The 16,971-nt window shown below is 47.2% G+C and overlaps 1 protein-coding gene and 1 pseudogene across 2 annotated transcripts in view; one reads left to right on the top strand and one right to left on the bottom strand.

Moving 5' to 3' along the window:
• The window catches only part of Pebp4 (phosphatidylethanolamine binding protein 4), a 245,232-nt gene that overhangs the window by 48,430 nt on the left and 179,831 nt on the right, over window positions 1–16,971 (top strand). The window lies entirely within an intron of this gene.
• On the bottom strand, window positions 641–1,417 carry LOC131919256 (ribosome biogenesis protein NSA2 homolog; annotated as a pseudogene).

Below are 16,971 nucleotides of genomic sequence, written 5' to 3'. Positions count from 1 at the left end.
TTAAGGTCACCTCCTCCAGGAGGCCTTGCAGAGTCCCCTTACCCATCTTGATTTCTCGTCCTGTTGGAAACCTTCCACCCCGCATCTAACGTCGTCGTCGTTGTCATCAAGAATTCTGGGTTTTGCTAGTTTGTCTTCAGTTGCTGGCACTACCTACCCCACAGCTGGAACGTAAGCTCTGTGAGGGCAGGACCTTTTATCTGCTTAACTGGCTGCTGTACCATAGGCTGGAGGACAGTCTCTGCCACACAGCAGACTCTTAATACAGATTTGTTGAGTGGATATGATTCAGTGAAGTTTTTTTCCTTTTTCTTTTCTTTTTTTCTTTTTTTTTTTCTTTTTTTTTTTTTTTTTGGTTTTGGTTTTTAGTTTTTGGAGACAAGGTTTCTTTGTGTAGCTTTGCGCCTTTCCTGGAACTCACTTTGTAGACCAGGCTGGCCTTGAACTCACAGAGATCCGCCCGCCTCTCCCTCCCGAGTGCTGGGATTAAAGGCGTGCACCACCACTGCCCGGTTTTTTTCTTTACTGTACACTGGTAAGGCTGCTTGGAAGTATTCAGAAAGATCATAGCAAAGGTGTTTTTTCCCTAGCAGTTTGTAGTCTTCCATAATGGTTTGGAGTGACTTGTATGAAATCCCTGTCAGACCAACAAGACCACATTTATGCACCCACCACTTTCGGGATGGTTGGTAACTTGGGCTTTCCCCCAACTGACTGCGCCTCTTTATGTCACGAGGCCCAACGTGCTCACATTCACATCAGTAACTGTACCTGTGGCGATCACACCCAGAGCTGTATAAAATGGGGGTGATGGATTCTTTTTCACACCAAGTACTGGAAGGCAAAAGGTAGCTTTCAGCTCAGGATGTACGACATGGGCCTTTTTGAAACGCAGGCCCACTGGCCTAATGAACTTTCTCACCTAGGTGATTTTCTCATAAAACCGTCACCAGTAAGGCAGACTTTAGTAATCGTCCTCTTCCACTCCTTCTTCCCTCCTTTTCCTGTTCGAACAACTTTCAATACTTCTGTTTCTCCTTGGGCGTGGGCTTTGTGTAGCAGGACTTCCCACCCCCCACCTCCTCTTTTCGTCTCTGCTTCATCGGTTTGGAAAGTGCTCTTGCTCTGGCCTGTTGCTCTCTGTCCAGCAGGTACTGCTCCCTGGGGAGTCTTCTCATCATCATTCTGTTCATTTGGTGTCTCTCTTTTCGTGCATCTGAATCGTCTTTTTCATGTGTATTTTCTCAACATGGTGCTGTTTATGGTAGAGCTTAGCCTGCAGGCCAATCTTTTTTTTTTCTTCTTTTTCTCCTTCTTTGAATGTTCATGGGCCTTCTGACTTTCTCTTTTTCTTATGGTAATGCAAAGGACAGCCACAGCATTTACAGTATAATTTGAAGTGTTCATTGTGTGGCATGGTGTAGCAGTGGAGCAGCCTTCCGAAACTTCCTGGGTGACAAAATCCTCACAACTTCCGGGTCTCACTGCTCAGTAAAGATTTCAAGAGCTCCTGCATGCAAAGTCTGTTGGTGTCTGCACTGACATGGTCTAGATGATGATGATGATGATGACGATGATGATGATGATGGTGGTGGTGGTGTGGTGGTGGTGGTGGTAGTGGTGGTGGTGGTGTGGTGTGGTGGTGGTGATGGAGGTAACAGAGTGATGGATAATCTCAGCTGTCCAGGTGATTAGTGCAAATTTACAACCTGAGAGCCAGAGCAAGGCTGAGCCAATGTGGCAGGGGAGTGAAAATCAAGGTTTTTCTTTCTTTTCCTTCCTTCTTTCTTCCTCCTTCCCTTGCTTCTTCTTCCTCCTCCCTCTCTCCCTCACCCCTCCCCCTCTCTCCCCTTCTCTCTGTTTTCTTTCTCCTTTGCTGGAGATTGAGCCCAGGACCTTGCCCACCCTAGTTCCCTTCTCTATACCCTTCCCACTCCCTGGCTGAGAGATAAAAAGGAAAGGCCATGTGAAGTGTACCTCGCTTGGTATGTGATCACAGAATGGCTCTTTTCTCCCCCAATCATGAGCGGCATTCCAGGGTCCCCAAGAGAGGGCATCTGCAAGGCCAAGATCAGACAGGCAGGAGCAGGTGGATCAGGTCTTACATGTGCCGGGCAGTGTTCTCTGAGCCAACTGACCAGGTTCCTGCTTCAGAGCCTACCTGCCTGAACCCAAGATGGCTTGGAACAGTTGATATAAACCAAACCCAACACAGAATGACTAGAAAAGCAGCATTTAGGTTACCTCAGTGTGTCAGAGTGGTGGCATGCCTGAAGAGGGGGATCAGAAGATTGCCAGTCAAGGCAAGGACAGATGTGACAAGATTTAAAAACTTCTGCACTTCAAAAAGTGTCTTGCGGAGATATGAGTCTAACACAAACATTTATTATCTTTACACATAAGCGCTTTTGTGAATCAGTATCAGAGAGATGAATACTCCATAGGAAAAGATGTAAAGGATGCTGCCAGATGATTCTAGAAAAAAAAAGAAGGTTCATTAAAAATATGGGAGGTTGAATATATAAGTTTTTAAAAAATGCATTTTTTTTTGAGACAGGGAATCTTGTAGGCCAGGCTGGCCTCAGACTCAATCTGTAGTTGAAGATGACCTTGAACTTTCAATCCTTCTGTTTCCCAAGTGCTGGGATTACAGACATGCCTCACCACATCTGGTTTTTGTGCAGTACTTGGGACTGAATCCAGAGCTTCTAACATGCCAGGCGAGCACCCCACTACCCGAGCTGCATCCTCAGCCCCACATTAAAACATAATTTTAAAATGGTATAGACTTACTGCAAAACCAGCCAGATGGCAGTTTGTATCCTTATCTTAAAGGGGAGAGTGTATTACAGGCAAAAGTACAAATTGCTGCAACTTCTTGGGAAGGCGATTTGGTAAAGCGTACCCAAATTATTAGCGTGTTCATCTGTATGGACAGTAATTTTAGTTCTAGGAATTTATTCTAATCAGATGACTTAATCAGCCACAGATGGACATTTATGTAAAGAATGTTCATTGTAGTGTTATTTAAAATAGGAGGGGGAAAAATGAAAGCCATCTAAACGTTCAATAATAGGCAGGCTAGACTGAATGTACTCTATCCATATGAAAAAAATACCAGCAAGACATTAAAAAAAATCACATTCTCAAAGAATATTTAAGGCTATTGAAAAGTCTCACAATATATTTTAAGTGAAAGAAAACCAAATGATAAAACAGTAATTTCACTCTAGCCCCAATTTTTTTATGACTGCAAATTAAAAAAAAAAAAAAAAACTAGACAAATGGAGAATACATCAAAATGTTGACACTGGATCATTTTGAATGGTGGGATTCAGGATGAATTTTATTTTCCTCTGTACACTTCTCTGTAATTTCCATATGTTCTCCAATGAGCAAGTATTATTTTAATAATAAAGAAAAAATGCTATTTGGGGAGGGGAAAAAAAGTGAATGCTAAGAGAAAAGATTTCGGCTACCCAAATGGTCTGAGTGTTGGTTGCTGTGGAAACCGTAACTTTGAATCGCCCAACTTTTTGTGAATTACTTTCCTGCTCTGCAGGCTTAGAGCAGGCACAGGATTCAGCTTTCTCCAGGCTGACACGTGCCTGGGGGTGGGGGAGTTGGAAACAGGGGGGGGGGCTGGTTTCATTCTGGTTTCCTTTCTTCTCCCAAATGGGGAGGGCCCTTGCTCCCACAGTAGACGCCGGGGTGAGAGCTGCCTCAAGGGACCGATCCTGCTCCTCTGATCTGGATTCTTCTAAGCCTCTGAGGAGCATTTGATGGTTCTTGTACCTCTCCTAGCCTGGCACCCAAAGATGAGCTTCCGGTCACCACATGGGGTAGGTGACAAGTGATGTTATTTGCACAATGGCACAACGAACACAAAGCAACCATTTGCAGAGTTCAGTATGTAAACAAAAGTCCTGCTAACTTAAGCCTGGTCTTGCCCATATGCTCCATCTTGCCTTCCTCCTCTGCCACAGAAGATAGTGCCCACCTTGAAGCAAAGCCCAAGGTGGAGGCTGGGTACCAGGCAATCCCGGTTGAGCTGCAAAGGCACTTTGCTCCGACTATTCTCAGGCCACGGAATGGCTTGCCACTGCCATTTGCAGATCCTGTTGGGAGCTCTTGGGTGTGGAGAACGGATTGAGGCAGCCACAAGTTGGAATTTTAAAAAGCAATGTGTCCTTTGAGCAGGAGCCCGGGCTGGGGCTTTGCAGGCTGTCGCTTTGTCCCAGGGACCAGATGGAACTTGTTTTTCTGTGCACTCCATGGTTTAACCCTTCATTACACTCCCTCCTCAACAGACCCGTGCAGGAACTGCTGCCTCTGGGGTGAGGAGTTGGGGATGAAAGAGAACTCATACATTTAAGGCTCAGAGATACTGCTTGGGAATGCCTCGCCTTTTATCTGCCGTCTGTGCCTGGTTATTTTGTTTTATTTAGCACGCACAGACATGTGCCAGACAGGGCTCCAAGCACCCTGGAAATATTAATCCATCTACTTTTCAGAGTCATGATTATCCCTGTTTCACAGATGTAGAAACTGAGGTCTAGAGAAGTTAATCAACTTGTCCAAGGCCACACAGCTGGGGGGTGATGAAGCCCAGACTTGGATCAGAACACTGGCTGTTTAGTTCTTTCTGCCCCTGCCTCAAATTTATGTGTTTAAACACAGCCTCATCCCCATGTTCTACACAGCAGGTAAATAAATCCTGCTGTTAATGTTTCTGGCACCACAGCTGATTTTTCCCACATAAAATATTGGGAGCATCAGGCACCCTCAGAGAGACATAAAACCCAAATCCTGAAAGGCCATGGCCCTCTTTTCAATCCCACCAGCCTGTTCATAAAGTGTGTGGTGTTATGAGAAAGGCGGAGGGTCCAATGTCTACCTGTGCCCTACCTACAGTGTATACAAACACAGGCTTGCCCTCGAGCCCCCAGGGGTCTCAGCAACCAAACACAGTCATCATTTAGTCTCCCACCAAGTCCTACTATTATTCCCACTTTCCATACGGAGAACCAGGATGTGGCTTGCCCTGAATCAGCTTCAGGGCTGGCCTTCAAAGTCCAGCAATGTGTGTCTAGAGCAGTGGTTCTCAACCTGTGGGTCTTGACCCCCTTGGGGGGGTTGACTGACCCTGTCACAGGGGTCACATATTATGAAGTTATGAAGTAGTAACGCAAATAATTTTATGGTTGGTCACTACAACAAGGGGAATAGTCACTCTATCCACCTCAGGAAACAACCAAAGGAGAGCCGGGAACCTGGTGTTATCTGCTTTGAAGTGACACAGGCGTGGAGTCAAGAGATACATTTGAATTTTAGTCGTTACCTTGAAGGACAATGTGGTAAGACCACAGGTAGGATGGAAGGAGCCGTTCAAAGGTCGTCTTCTGAGTGGCGTCTTGTTCATTTATGGACCCAACTTTCTTACTTTCATCATTCCTGTCCTATTTCTAAAATAGTTCACATACGACTCCGTCGTCTTCGGCTGGGTCTGAAGAACTCGATTTGACTTTGGCCAAAGGTGTCTGTGTCAGCCCTGTAAACCGCTGTCACACCGCGGTGTCCTCTCTCAGCTGATCCTTTCGTTTCTTGGAGCTGCCGGCTCATATTCGGGTAGGGTTCTGTGGGTTTGCTTCTGCCCGGCTAAGGCCACATCCACCCTTTCGGGAGCACAGGCAGATTCAAGGATGGAGAGAGAGTGCCTGAGGGACAGTTTCACGACCAAATCCCCGGGTCTAGGATTGAACCCGTCTGTGTGGGGCCCTGATCCCTAGTCATCGATTGTGTAAATGATTGTGCAAACGGTGAACAATGGCTACTTAGCCCCAGGTTGTCTAGTTTCATATTGTTCTCTTCTTTATTCCTCCCTTTTATTGTTCTCAACCTGAAGAAAAGTCACCCATTGCTATGGTCTGATGGGGTGTGGCCCCTGAAGATTCGAGGCTGGAGGTTTGATGCCCTGTGTAGTTGGAGCATAGTGACTGGAACTGTTTGGAAGTGTGTGACCTGTTGGGAGGTGGCTAGGTCCTCGGGGGGAATTCCTTTTGGAAGGGACAAAGGTTCTTATAAAGTGAGTTCTTACTGAAGTGAGTTGTTATCCAAGGGCAGGTCCGGCCCCTGCTCTTTCTCTGACTTCCTGTCTCACCAGTTTCTCTTTTCTCCGTGTCTCCTCCCCTTCTCTCTCTTCAGTTGTGTTGTGACCCACCATGGGAACCCTCATCAGGGGGCACAGACGTGAAGCCACCCGGTCTTGGACTTTCGGCCTCTAGCACTGTGGGCCAAGGAAACCTCTTTTCTGAAATAGTCCTCGTCTTATCATTTCTATAACGATGAATAGGGCTGGGACCCTGCTGGGTGCCAATCTAGCCCGGGGCAGGGTTAGTTATGAGGTTGGCTGACACTCCTCCCACCTCCTTAGAAAGGCCTGTGCTCTAGGAGGGAGTTGGTTGTGTTCCTCCTTAGTGTAGGGGCTTGAGGAGGAACAAGTCCTCTCCTGGTCCAGCCTGTCTTTATGTAGCCAGTGTCATTTTTTTTTTTTTACTTTTTTTTTTAAAGATTTATTTATTATGACCGGGCGGTGGTGGCGCACGCCTTTAATCCCAGCACTCGGGAGGCAGAGCCAGGCGGATCTCTGTGAGTTCGAGGCCGGCCTGGGCTACCAAGTGAGTTCCAGGAAAGGCGCAAAGATACACAGAGAAACCCTGTCTCGAAAAACCAAAAAAAAAAAAAAAAAAAAAGAAAAAAAAAAAAAGAAAGAAAAAGATTTATTTATTATGTATACAGTGTTCTGCCTGCATGTGTCCCTGCAGGCCAGAAGAGGGCACTAGATCTCATTATTGGTGGTTGTGAGCCACCATATAGTTGCTGGGAATTGAACTCAGGACCTCGGGAAGAGCAGTCAGTGCTCTTAACCATTGAGCCATCTCTCCAGCCCGCCAGTGTCATTTTTAACACCTCCTATCTGCTGTCTACGCTGTCCTACATGACTGAGGCCGCCACCAGAGTTCTAATGACCTGTCCTCAGTGCGTGATGGCTGGGGTATTTTAGTCTTATTTCTGTTGCTATAACAGAACACCAGAGTCTGACGAGATCGCATACAGCGGAGTCCCAGCCGCGCTCATTATCACAGAAATGATAACGCAGGGGCTACTTTGCATAGGATCATCTGGCTTTCTATCTCTTACACGTTTGCCTCCCTTTTACGGACTCCCTATCTCCACTAACCATGTTCCTAACTCTTGATTGCTGGGATGCGGAGGACAAGCATAGGACCCCACCACTAGGATGGCGTCTCAGAAAGGGGAAAGAAGATCTGAGGCCTTGGAAGAGGTCCAGCTACCTCTCTCAGGGTGGAGATTTGTTTTCTTGGAGCCTGACCTGTCTGGCAAATATAGATTGTGACCCACACTTACGAGGAATGTGGGAGCCTTCTCAGACCGCTCCGTGGTATCCCAAGGATCAAGGAAACTTGTGAGGTTCCTTGCTTTTCCCTGAAACCACCCAAGATTGCTAAAATTATTTTAAAATTTATTTCTCTCCTGTCATCTGTCACTTCTTGCTGCTGTCAAAAAATGATTAGTGTCCTTATGGTCCCTCTAATTCTTGACAGGATGGGAAACCTAATAGCAGAGAATGTCAGAATTATGTCTAAACTAAGAGTAAATAGGCCCAGAATGCGGATGTGAGTCTAGGGCCCGCATTTTAGCCTACAAGTCCCCAACAGGAAAGATGCACTTGCGTGATCTTTCCTTGTCGGGAAGGACCAAGAAGGCCACATGGCGAGCAATCTCAGCTCTGTCCTTGCACACAAAGCCCGGCAAGACTGAGTTCAGCCCCTGGCTCTGTATTTAGCTAGCAAACGCACCTCTCCGTGTCTTTTGGCCTCATCTGTAGAGGTGGATAAAGGGGCCGAAGAGGTAGCTTAGTGGGTAAAGTGGCAGAAAAACCCGAGTGCAGTCCCTAGAACCTATATGGTGGTGGTGGTCAGGGGGAAGCTGAGCATAGTGGCTGTGCTTTTGACCCCAGCCCTGGGTGGAGGCAGGCGAATCCCGGAGGCTCACTGGCCAGCCTAGCCTAGCCTACTTGGTGAGGTCCACGCCAATGAGATATCCTGTCTCAAAACAAAACCCAAAGTTGGCATCTATGGAATGACAACCTGTGTTTTCCTCTGGCCCTGTGTGTGCATGCTCAAACACACCCACCCACAGGGAATACACTCAGGGGCCTGGAGTCTCTTCCACAGCAGGTGTTCCACTAAATGCCATCTTGTACTCCCCCAGGGTTTCGGATACTCAGCGATGCTTAGTGCCATGGGTGGCCTCCCTCCGGGGCTGTGTTCTCCTCCCGTCTTCCACCGAGAAGGCTGGCTCCTTTCAGCCCCTTTACCCTTTCACGGGCTTTGCACCAGCCCGTCACGGTCTTCTGTTCTCAAGCCAAAGCCTGCAGAAGCACAGGCTCTTGCCAGAGGGCACACTGGCGGGTGGCCGCAGACCCCCACTACCAGCCTGCTGCTCTCCCGTTTTTTCTTCTGAGCCATGCTTCTGTTATCATCTACGTGATGGCCACGGGTGAAGTTGACCATCCAGGATCTTGACTCCTTGTGTCGGGCTCAGTACAGTGGCACATGCCTTTAGTCCCAGCACTGGAGAGGCAGAGACAAGTGGGTCTCTGTGAGTTCAAGACCAGCTTGCTCTGTGTAGAGAGTTGCAGGCTGGCCAGAGTTACACAGTGAGACCCTGTCTCAAAGGCAAAAAAAAAAAAAAAATATTCCTAACCACCACTGATGTGCAATTCTATGATTTTCTTCAACTCAAAAAAATTATATTATACCTATTTATTTGGGGGATGTACCACAGGGTTCTTATGGAGGTCAGAGGACAACTTGGGGGAGTCAGTTCTCTCCTTCTACTTTGTGGGTTTCAGGGATCTAACTCAGGTCACCAGGCCTGGCAGCAAGCCCCTTTACCCCCTGAGCCATCTCACCAGCCCATCACCAACGTTTTAAGTTCTTTCTAACTTCACCCAGCAAGTGAGGTGCCCGACAACTTTTAGCCATCCAGCCCCGCCGTGACCAGGCAAACCGCAGCTTGGACTCAAAGCTGCTTTTGAGGGGACAAAAGGTGCCACACCCAAGACGCACAGCTCAGCAGAGATCGTATGGACACACGAGGTGAGCCCCAGGGGTCGGGAGCCCAGCATCAGCAAAGAAAGACAGGCCCGCCCGAGAGCTTCCCTGGGTACCAAGTGGACGCTTTACCCCACACCCCCTGAAGAAAGTTCCTGGTCAAGCTTGGAATTTTCAGGATTAGTTATTTTGAAAGCCCAACTACCTTACGTGAGCAAGTTTTCCCTGGACAGGAAGGCCTCAGACAGTGAGCACACCCCTTAACCTTCCACGGCTACCCAGAGAGGATATGGCATATAACTAGAGCAGGGCAAGAGTGATGAGGCTGAGGCCCCCCATCAGCCTGTGCGCCCAGCTCTACCTGTAGGCTTGTTTGAGCAGGTCCACGGTCAGAGAACAGGGCATGATTGGAAATGACGGCACGTCAGGTACTGCCCAAGGTTCTCGTGTGTGTGTGTGTGTGTGTGTGTGTGTGTGTGTGTGTGTGTGTGTGCATGCTCTGCTCTATCAATCTCCACTTTATTCCTTTGAGACAGTGTCTCTCATTGAACCTGGACCAAGGTTGGCTGGACAACAAGGTCCAGTGATCCTCCTGTCTCCACTCCACACAGTGCTGGGGTTACGGTTGCATACATGGCTGTGCGTGGCTTTTGTGGGGTGGTAGGTAGATGGTTTCTTCCTCATGCTCGCACAGGAAGAATTCTCACCCACTGAACCATCTCTCTAGCCCCGCAAGTCCTTTGCACAACCATCATTTACTCTCCAGTCAAGTCCTACTGTGATCCCCACTTTCCATATGGAGAACCAGGATGCGGCTTGCCCTGAGCCACGGCTGTTAAGCCTCAGGGCTGGCCTCCAGAGTCCAGCGATGTGTCTCTAGAGTGGTGGTTCTCAACCTGTGGGTCACAACCCCTCTGGGTGGTCGAATGACCCTGTCACAGGGGTCACATATCAGATATTTACATTATGATTAATAATAGCAACAAAATTACAGTTGTGAAGTAGCAATGAAAATCATGTTATAATTGGGGGTCACTACAACATGAGGAACTGTATTAAAAGGTCGCCGCATTGGAAAGATTGAGAACCACGGCTCCAGAGGCTCTGTATTGGCCACCCACTATGCTGTATGCCTATGGAGGTCAATGGTTTTAATTAACCATGACACACGTCTATGAAACATTCATAGAGGGGACCAGCAAGGGAGGCTGGGGCTCAGTTTCCTGTCCGGTCTGTTTTTCTTGATGAGGCTGGTCCCTTACTTTCTTCCTCAAAATCTCCTTTCCAGACAGTGAGGAGACACTGTAGACCTACCCTGCCCTTTGTCCTGTAGCCGAGGGTGGCCTTAAGACTTTTTTTTAAGATTATCTTTTATTTATTCTTTGACAATTACATGCATATATGAGATTTATCTTGATCATACATACCCACCCTCAACTGCCCCCTCCCACACTCCCAGAGACCCACTATTCCCCTTCCCCCCTCATGACCTTTATTTTATTTTGTAACCCGTTGAATCTAGTTAATGCTGCCTGCTGGAATGCTGACTAATAATGTTGGCTGGCTTAACCTAAGGCAGACCTTCCACAGGTGCCCATAGTTGGAGCGAGTTCATGAGGACAATGGCTGCGCCGTATGTACAATGGCCATGTCATACTCAGCAGACAGCATTCCTTTTCATTGTTTGAGAAAGATTTTAAAAAAATTGAAATTGTGTGTAAATGTGTGTCTGTGTGTGGGGACGTGGACATGCATGCAGGTGTCTGAGGAGGCCAGGAACAGGTGTTGCGTTCCCTGGAACTGCAGTTTGGGGCAGTTGTGAGCTGCCTGGCCTGGTTGCTAGGAAATGAACTGCTCCACAAGAGCAGGACGTGCTCTTAACCACTGAGCCGTCTCTCCAGCTCCAAGAGGACAAATTCCACAGCACTCTTCCCTGTTTTCTGGCTCTTACACTTGGTTTGCTTTCTCTTGACCTGTTTTCCCTAAGCCATGTAGGGGATGATATATGCACATGCGTGTGTGCATGCTCACATGGAGGATGTCTCTGTAAAACCACAGCCAGCAGAGGAATGATCCACCAGAGGCAAGAAGGCAGTTTGGTTCAACAAGACTCTGGTGTTGGTTCAAACTTCAAAAGTCTGACCTCGAAGAGTTTATTTTAGGCATATTTAAACACAGCGTAATTTGGAAAAAAAAAAAAAGTTCCCTGATGATAACGAACTCAATCCCGTGTACCAAAGCTTAAGACATGACAACATCAAAACTCTGTAAAGTACAAGTGACATCTTCCATAAAGACAGGTTCTATAGATTAACTGAGGGGGGAGACTCAAGGTAAGGGTCTGGGGGAAGGTAGTATAGATTGATGGTCTGGAGGAAGGATCTGGCATGGCTTGGCCTCACAGAGAGCACAAAGGTCACCAGGCTATTAAACACATCTGCTCCCAGACTTGTGGGCAGAAAACAGGTCAAACATGTCTTCCTTTGAAGAGGCAACCCTGTGTGTTTGACATTCCTGGTTCTCCTAGTGCTTATCTGTGAGAGCACAACATGCCCCCTACAGGGACAGATGTCCCATTTAGGGACAAGCACTGGGCAGTCACCTATCCTCAGCACTTTCACTAGCTATCAGTTTTTGCATTGCTGCTCACTGCAGAGAGAGGCTGCTCTGGCCAAGACTAAGCTATGGGTATAAACACAGAAATTTAAAAAGGCAGTTTGGTAACATATCCACTCATCAAAACAACAGCAGGAAGCTCCCCTTCCCCCGACCCCAAGGGCCTGTGACCTCCCAAACCCTGGGCTTTTGGTCAGGTATATAATACCAGTATGAATTCTCTTCTAGGGAGCAGAACTCAGATCAAGTCACAAAGTGGTTGGTTACCCTGTAACCTCCATGCCGTTATTACACCAGTGATTGCTTGGCAGTGCCGTAGCATTTAGGGCCCAGTGGCCCAGCACTGGGGAAGACCACTGATGTCTTTTCTCCCCTGGCAGCCTGGATAGCGCCTTCTGGCACTGTGAAGAATGGCCAGCAGGGAGGAAGTTTTCGGTTAGTTCCAGCTTGATTTCCCTATGGGCGATAACCAAAGCGTGCTGTTTCTTTAGCAGCGGGGTTTTACCAATATATGATAGGTAATCAAGAGCCGTGGCGGGAGCTGGAAAGATGGTTCGGTGGTTAAAAGCTCTGGCTACTCTTCTAGGACCAAGTTCATTTCCTAGCACCCACACTAGGCAGCTCACAGCCACCTATAACTCCAGCTCCGGGGGATTTGATGTCCTCCTTTGGCCTCCACAGGCGCCCACACATATGTGGCATGCATACACAGAGACATACATGCATACACATAATTTTTCATTTAAAAAATAACAGTGACAATAGTCTGTGTTGTTTGGGATGAAAGGCTCTGGGGCCTTCCTGCTCAGTAAATTGGAGAGAGGTATCTTATGCTTGGCATTGAGATTTTCATTTAATAAATCTGTGTCTTCTAGGGCAAACACTGTTCCCCTCATTCAAGGTACCAGAGTTCAAACTGCTCTTTTATATATATGTTAAATATATTAAATATATTAAATATATATATATATGTTAGTTTACAAGGTTGGTTTTTTTCACATATTTTTCACTCCTATCACTCCACTTTCACTTAAACCTTTAATCCCCACTATCCACCCCTTCACTGTCATATTGCATGTGTCCTTCTGTCTCCTCACCCTTTATGGCCTTGAACTCTCCATCTTCTTGCCTCAGCCCCTCTAGTCCTCAGACTCCAGGTGTGGACCAGTGTGTCTGAAGGGTCTAGGTTTCAACCAGGCATTTCCTCTACAAGGGGTAGCTCAGATACCCCAGAATTCCTGAGCCAGGCTTACTAATTGCAGATAAAAAAGAAAGCAGGGAAGGAGGAACTACTGTACACCCAACAGTCCGTCCATGTGGGACAAGACCGAGAAGAGCGCCACCCCCCAGGAGAAGCCGCTGTGTTTATCTTCAGCACAGGCGGGACTAGAGCACAGAGCACTGAGGTCTAAAGGCTGCACATTAGATTGAGCTGTTGGTGACTGGGAAGATTGTCACCATCTTCTGAGATGGAGTGGGAAAACCTTTCGCTTTGCCGTAAGAAAATTTCATGGATCCAAGGCTCAAATAGTAAACATATGTCCTCACGGTTCTGGAGGTTCAAACTCCAAATCCAGGTGCTGGCAGATTGTTCGTCTTGTCAAGGCCGCTTTCTTGTTCTCAAGTTGCGTTAGAACTCACTCCGTGCTAACGTGGTGGCGGTGAAAGGGATTGAGCTCTGCTGTCTATTCTCATCAGGGCACTAACATCATCAAGAGAGTCCCCCCCTCATCCCCCCCCACAACACCCCACCCCACCCCACCCTCGTGACCTAAGCACCTCCCAGAGGCCTCATCTCTAAATGCCATCACACTGGGGGATGGGAACTGTGAATTCAGGGAACAGCATTTAGTCTACCACATAAGGGAATGATTAAAAAGGGCAGTAGCTTCGAAAGACAGGCAGGGGAACTCCAGAGTTCTGCTCTGGGCATGGTGAATTTGGGGTGCTATCAGACACCAGGCGGTTGGAGAAGATTGTTTTTAAATCTTCTGAGTTTGATGTTCAAAAGAGTCAGATGGGCTGGAGAAAGAAACAGATTTGAAACTCCCGAGAGCAGTTTCTCAACAGTGGAACAGGAGCCGCACTACTCATCTTGCAGGATTGTTCCAAGTTTTGAATAAGAATGCAAACCATTTGATGGTATATGTCTGCACACTAAGAGCGGAGAGCTAACTATTGAGAGTCGGAAGGCGGTGACAAGCATTGGGGAAATCACGAAACCATTCTTCTCCACGGCCTCCACAGGCCGTGTCCTTTCCACAGCCCTTTCCCTATGGATACAACAGCATCCCTGTCTCCACCACACCCCACCACAGATGTCCTCATATGACTCTTCCGAAACACGCCACATCACATCACAGGGTAGTGACTGATGGAAACTTAAAGTATTCTCCATCCCAAGGGACTTTGCATAATAAGAGGCTAAGTAGTCTTAGTTTAAGGAAGAACAAGAGAAGGAAGAAAGAGAGGAGAGGGGAGAGTGGGAGGAGGAGAAGGAAGTGAGGAGGAAGAGGAAGAGGAGGAGGAAGAGGAAGAGAAAGAGGAGGAAGAGGAGGAAAGATGTATTTTCTCAATTAGCAGAAAAATAAATAGATTTTTGCTCAATTTTAAGTGTTTTTTTCCGTATTCTTCTTGAATCGTTCTCACATATCAGTGGCAAGATTAAGACTTAGTCTATGCTAGGCATGGTGGCATACACCTTTAATCCCAGTGCTTGGAAGGCTGAGGCTTAGAAAGCAGAGGCAGGCATATCTCTATGAGTTCGAGGCCAGCCTGGTCTACATATTGCGTTCCAAGGACAGCCAGAGCTACACAGTGAGACCTCCATCTCCAAAACACCAACCAACCAAACAATGAAACAAACAAAAGATACATAGTATATTTGGGAATTTGAGTCACATGCATGTATATACGCACATACAGAGGTAGAAAAGCAATACGTAGATAAACAGTTGCCCTTCACGTCTATAGGTTCTCCATCCTTAAATTCAACTAGTTATAGATGAAAAAAATATTTTTAACTAAAAAATTTATTTCATGTGTATGAGCATTTTGCCTGAGTGTTTATATGTATACCACATGCATGTGTGTTACCTGAGGTGGGCAGAAGAGGGCATCAGATCCCCTGCAACTGGAGATACAGATAGTAAGTGCCCATGCTGGTGCTGGGAACCCAACAAGTGCTCTTAACCACCGAGCCATCTCTTCAGACCCTGAGAAATATTCCTTTTTTTTCTTGTCATTTTTTTTAATTGATTCTTTGGGAATTTTCACATCATGCACCCTAATCCCACTCATCTCCTAGCCCATCCATGTCTACCTACCTGCCTGTAACCCTCCCCCCACTCAAATCTTTCCCCAAAGAAAATAAACAACAACAACATAAAACAAAACAATAACAAAAACAAAAAACACCCTCTGGGTGACAGGGCCTGCTCCTCTATCGACTGAAGCCCTCTCTTGCCCTGCTCACGGCTGCCATGTCTCCAGCTCCTCCTCCCTACTTACAGCATCTGCTCCTCCATCTTCCCGCCGCTCCATCACATATTTGTTCGACACAGTGGCACTGGAAGCTGCAGTGTGTCACGCAGTAGACCCTTCTGCCCAAACAGCTCTCCTTGCAAATGTTCATTGCAATGAGTTCTTGGTCTGGTTCAAGGCCTCTGGCTTCTGCTACGCCATCAGTACTGGACCCTCACTGGAACTCCTCTCAGGCATCCTGCTGCTGCCCTGAGTCATGGAGATCCTGTGACTATGACCCCACAGTACCGGTCCCTACATCAGCTCCAGCGGTTCATATGTGGGGTAGCTGTTGGGGTGGGCCAATTCAAGGCCCTGGATCTAGGCCTGCATGGTAGCTGAGTTGATTAGCCTAGATCTCTACCAGGCCTCCAAAGAGGGGTGGGCCAGCTCCCCTGAGCCCTTTCCACGGTCTATGCCATTGTGTTATGGCCAGTGAGGGGCAGCGCCAGCTCTCCCACGTCCATGTCACTGCTGATGAAAAATATTCACAATTGCAAAAATATATAATTGCCTCTGTGTTGAACTTGTACAGACTTTCCCCTTGTGACCAGTCCCTAAGAAATGGGATAGAATGATTACTTTTCCAGTATTAGCTCTAGACATGCGTTAAAGGGTCTGGGAAGACTGTGTAGGTTTTTAAACATCTTTTTATATAAGAGTACATTATATAGGATATCATTTACATGTAAGAGATGAACATTTTGGAATCTACATGGGTAGTCCTGAAACCATACCATTAGGTAATAAGGGACAACAATGTCATCCACTTTATTTATTTGATTAAGAAATAGATAGGGGCGGGAGGGGGGAGAACAAGGGAATCTGTGGCTGATATGTAGAACTGAATTGTATTGCAAAATAAAAATTAAAAAAAAGAAATAGATAATATCTAAATATATCGCACACATGCATATTCAAATGTGTTATATGTTGTGATTTGAATCTCGAACACTGGTCCCTAGCTGGTGGCACTGTCTGGGGAGGCTGTGGAACCTAGCTGTTGAAAATATGTCACTGGGTTAGGCATGGAGGAACACATTGCCTGGTTCCTGGTAGAGAGAGCTTGTGGTGGAAGCTGCTCACACCACAGCAAAACAGGAAGCAGAGAGGGAGGCCCTGGCAGCGTGTTCCCCCATGCCTTCCCTCCCACGGCGGACGGACACCCCAGAAACCATGAGACAAGATAAGTTCCTTCTTCACGTTGTTTCTCGCGGGTATTTTGGTCACAGCAATACAGAAGTACCTAACATACTGTATATGTTATATCTTGTATATTCCACATTTCATTTTATATGTGGGTCTGTGAGAGCGAAGAAGCCATCATTTCTCAATGTGAGCTGAGAAATCTCAAGCTAAAGGGAGGAGACATGGATGGTGAAATTCCAGGCGTCGTGTCTGTCTCACATGCTGTTACTTTCCCCTCTCTCCCGATGAGCCTGTCAATGGCCAAGTCCGAGTAGCTGCTTGGCCTCCTCTTGCACAACGAGAGAGTCAGACCAAGGACAGGGTGTCAAGAGAACTGAGAAATGAAATATCCACTCTCACAGAAAGCTCCACCAACAGAAGAAAGGTAGGGGTGTCCCTGGCTCCACCCCCCAAAGGCCCATAGAGACAAAATGGAAGCATGATGAGGGGAGATCAGAGAAGACTCTGCTTAGCCTCAGTGAGCAGGGTGGACCCCCACATAATG

Source organism: Peromyscus eremicus, chromosome 9, assembly GCF_949786415.1.
Source record: "Peromyscus eremicus chromosome 9, PerEre_H2_v1, whole genome shotgun sequence".
NCBI lineage: Eukaryota > Metazoa > Chordata > Mammalia > Rodentia > Cricetidae > Peromyscus > Peromyscus eremicus.
The sequence above is the reverse complement of the archived record's forward strand: the minus strand, read 5'-3'. Positions and strand labels throughout refer to the sequence as shown.